Raw genomic sequence first — 5,041 nt, forward strand, 5'->3', positions numbered from 1 at the left:
TATCCCACATCTCTAGATGAGGTGCAGGAGCGAGCGGAAAAATATATCAACATGGAAGAAATCTCTCGGTTGGGAGAAACCTTAAAATTTGGATTCTCCTACCGAGACAAAGATAAAGAATCCAAAAAGAAGGAAGATCGACAAGGGGAAAAAATTAAAAAATATCATAATTACACCCCTCTTAGGATATCCCTGGTGGATGTCTACAAAGAAGTCTGCCATACGGAAAAGATACCCCCAGCTCGACCACTCAAAGGCAAAAGAGGAGGATGAAATCGGAATGAATACTGTGAATATCACCGAGTCCGAGGGCATTCTACCAATGAATGCTTCGACTTAAAGAACATCATAGAAAAATTAGTAAGAGAAGGAAACCTAGATCGGTTTCTGGCCACCCGAGATGATGATCAAAGAAAGAGAAGAAGGGATGAAGATGTCGGACGAATCGAGCGATCACCTCGTACGCCAGAAAGACATGTCCATATGATACACGGAGGATTTGCAGGAGGAGGAATCTCCAAATTATCCCGCAAAAGATATCTCAAAGAAGTATATCATGTCGAAGGAAAGGAGGAAGCTCCCAACATCCCTGCAATCACATTCACCAAAGTAGATGCATCCGGTATCATCTCAGGACACGACGACCCCATGATCATCACCATCATACTGGCAAACGCCAATCTCCACCGCACATTAATAGACCAAGGGAGCTCCATCGACATCTTATTCAAAACTGCCTTCGACAAGCTCGGCTTAGAAGAAAAGGAGCTTAGAGCATACCCTAACAGCCTGTTCGGACTGGGAGATACCCCAGTACAACCGTTAGGATACGTGTCACTACATACAACCTTCGGAAAAAGGAACCAATCCAGAACACTCAAGATAGACTACATCGTGGTTGACGTAAGTTCAACCTACAATGCCCTAATAGGTCAGATAACACTAAATCAACTCGGTGCAATAGTCTCAACTCCACATCTATGCATGAAATTCCTAACTACAGAAGGGATAGCTACAATACAAGTAGATCAAAAGATGGCACGCCACTGTTATAACGAAAGTCTAAACCTCAGAGGCAGAGGAGAGAGTTCCATACAATTAAGCTTGGTGGAGTTCAGAGACGAGATGAACTCCGTCCACAGCCCGAAGGAGAAATAGAGAAAATTCAGATCGGAGATTGATAAACCACTATTTTATGGTTTATCTTGTGCTCAATTGAGTAGATTTTATCAATTCTTTACCCACTTATTCATACTATTTGCATGCTTTTACATTTGCCTTCCTAATTATGTGCTTTGATTGAAAACATGCTTCTTTGGCCCTAAATTTCCTATGTTTAATCCTCTCTTATTACCATTAGATGCCTTGATATGTGTGTTAAGTGATTTCAGAGATTACAGGGTAGGAATGGCTCAGAGGATGGAAAGGAAGCATGCAAAAGTGGAAGGAATACAAGAAGTTGAAGGAACTGCAAAGCTGTCCAGCCTGATCTCTCTGCACTCAAACGGTCATAACTTGAGCTACAGAGGTCCAAACGACGCGGTTCCAGTTGCGTTGGAAAGCTAACGTCCGGGGCTTCGATTGATATATAATATGCCATAGTTGCTCTGACGCTAGGCGACGCGATCGCGTGCTCCATGCAGCCGCGTCGTAGTGACGGAAATCAGCGTGTTTGAATTCTTCTCCAGCGATTTCTGGGCTGTTTTCGACCCAGTTCTCGGCCCAGAAAACACATATTAGAGGCTATAAAGTGGGGGAATGCACTCATTCAAAAGAAAGCTTTCATATTCACAATTTTAGGAGTAGATGTAGTTTTTAGAGAGAGAGGTTCTCTCCTCTCTCTTAGGATTAGGATTTAGGACTTCTCTTAGTTTTAGGAGTGACTCTCAATCCCAGGTTCAATGTTTCTTTTATTTATTTTTCTAATTTAATTTATGAATGTCCATGTCAGATTTAAGTTCTTTTGTGAATACAATTCGAGGTATTTTCAGATTTAATTTTGCTTTGCTTCATTTATAAATGTTTTTAATTTAATTTAGATATTTTCCCTTTTGGCTTTGGTTAAATAATTGGAGACTCTTGAGTTATCAAACTCATTGTTGATTGAAAATTGGATTTCTTCATTTCATTAATTCAAGTTTCACTAACTCTAGCCTTTTCCAAGGAAAGACTGGGACCTGAGGAATAAGAATTAATTCATCCACTTAACTTACCTTCATTGTTAGAGGTTAACAAAGTGGGAGAAAAATCCAATTCTCATCACAATTGATCAGGATAACTAGGATAGGACTTCCGAATTTTTGTACTTTGCCAAGAGTTTATTTTATAGTCATTATTATTTTATTTTACTTGTCATTCAAATAACTTTTTACCTTAATCCAAAACCCCAATTTACAACTCATAACCAATAATAAGAACACCTCCCTGCAATTCCTTGAGAAGACGACCCGAGGTTTGAATACTTCGGTTATCAATTTATTTAGGGATTTGTTACTTGTGACAACCAAACGTTTGTATGAAAGGACTTTTGAAGGTTTAGAAACTATACTTGCAATGAGGATTTATCCGCAAATTTCTAGACCACGCAAAAGTTCTCTCATCAAAATGGCGCCGTTGCCGGGGAATCGCAAACGTGTGCCTTATTATTGGTTATTGTAAATATTTTATTTTTGCTTGTTTATTTATTTTTATTTTTGTTTTTATTTTTGCTTTTTCTTAAGTTAAGAGGTTATTGGTTTTTATTTTAAAATTTTTATTTTATCTTATCTTATTTCAAAAATCAAATTTCAAAATTCAAATTTAAAAATTTTCAAAATTCAAATTTCAAAAATTTTCAAATTTCAAATTTCAAAAATTCAAAATTCAAAAATTTAAAATTCAAAATTTCAAAATTTAATTTTCGAATTCAAAATTTAAATAACCTTTTAATTTAAATTTATTTTTATTTTTGTTTTTAATTCTTATTTGCTACTATGAACTCTCACCCCTTTGGCTATGAGTCCGGTTACAATTATGTTGCAGGAAGAAGAAATTACAATGAGAACAGGCATCAAGGTTGGAACAATCAAAGATGGAAGGAGCCACAAGGATTTGATCAACCCTCATGGCAACAACCACCTCCAATGGACTATCAACAACCATTCTGTGATGCATATCAAGGCAATGGCTATGGTGAGCGCTCTTTTGATTATCAACAACCACCACCATACGCCTATGAACCCCTTCCTCAACATAACTTTGGACCACCAAACTCACAAGCCCCTTTCCGCCATTCACTTCCATATGACCCTAACCCTCAACCACCATACCAACCACCTTATGAGCCATATGAACCATATATAGAACCATCGTAATTCCAACCCAATTACTCACAAGAACCACCACTTCAATATTCACCATCTCCATATCCATCAATCCAAGAGCACTATGATCCTATTTATGAAAGCCGAGCGCTTCAAGAGTCAAAGGATCGTTTCAAGGAAACAGTGGATCGATTTCAGGCAACCATTCGTCAATTGGAGCAAGCGATAAATCAATTAGCTTTCCGACGTTCGGACACTCAAGGAACCCCCATGGCTTCATGTGGACAATCTAATGAAGAACGTAGCATGAAGGAGATACTAGAAACTCCAGTGAACAGTACGGAGCATGACTTTGTACTGGAACAAGTAGAGGAAGCCGGAATTATTGAAAAAGAAGAAGTGGTTGAAGACTTAGGAGATGCAGAACCTCCATGGGAAAGTCCAATCATAGAACCCCCTTTCAAGACGTTTGAAATTGATGCTGAGGAGGGTGTACAACCTCCAAGGCATATCACAGTTGAAGACTTGGAAGAAGTTGATCAAGAGATGGAGATTCAAGAAGAAGAAGCACGACCTCCCATGCCCTTGGAAAGCAATGAAGAGGAGATTGAATTGGAAGAAAGCTACCAAGAGGAAAAGGTTGAAATTGAAGAAGCATGCAAAGAGGTGGTAATCATCAGAGAAGAGCACAAGGGAGTGGAGCTTGCAATTTCATTAAAAATACCCCCCTAAGTTGCCATCATCCTTCACAACATTCAAGTGTGTAAAATTCATATCCCTTGGCTTTCTAATTCCACTTGAATATGGGCTACTGGAGACAGATGGTCAACTTAGAGCTCTTTGTAACATTTAGAGTAAGAGGAAGATGGCCAGTGGTAAGAATTGTCCTGCAAGGTTCATTATGGTTGGAAGCTTTAAGTTTAAACGCAACGGTTGGTGTAGAGCTCAATTGAATGGGTCTAGGAAGCTGTTTGGTAGCTGCAGTGAGAATTCAAATTACTTATCACCTAGCTGGAAAAATACAGATCCCGACAAAAATGGGTGTAAAAGTAAGATTTGGGATCCTGGAATCTGTTCTGACATCCAACACCCCGGGAGTCTAAGAATCTGTTTGAAGCTGCTCAAAGGCTTTACGTGCCTAGTTTGGGCTCCCGGAAGCTATTGGAATTACAAACATTGGTAGAGATTCCTAGATGAGTTCAAACACAAGCCACCATAACAGGAAGCTCATCAAATGTCCAACTTAAGGACTTTAACTAAAAGTGCTAGGTGGGAGACAACCCACCATGGTATTATCGTTCCTTTTTCATTTTTAGTTAGTTTTATTTGTTTTCGAGTTTTATTTTATTTTATTATATTGAACCTGGAGTTTTGCATCACATTCATATTAACACTACATTCTGCATTTTTTATGCATAAAAAAAAAGAGAAGCACGCACGCGACGCGGCAGCGTCGCTGACGCGTCCGCGTCATGTGGGAAAAATGGCTCCCACACGACCGCGTCACTCACGCGGCCGCGTGACCTGGAAATCGACATACGAAGGGTGCACGACCGAAAGTTGTGCGAGAGTGGTGCTGGACTGGTGCTGACCGCACACACCTTACCACGCGGACACATGGCTCACGCATCCGCGTCATATCCCCATGATGGCCACTCACGCGATCGCGTCGACCACGCGATCGTGTCGACCACGCGATCGCGTCGACCACGCGATCGCGTCGACCACGCGATCGCGTC

The sequence above is a fragment of the Arachis ipaensis genome, chromosome B04 (assembly GCF_000816755.2).
Source record: "Arachis ipaensis cultivar K30076 chromosome B04, Araip1.1, whole genome shotgun sequence".
In the NCBI taxonomy this organism is placed as follows: Eukaryota; Viridiplantae; Streptophyta; class Magnoliopsida; order Fabales; family Fabaceae; genus Arachis; species Arachis ipaensis.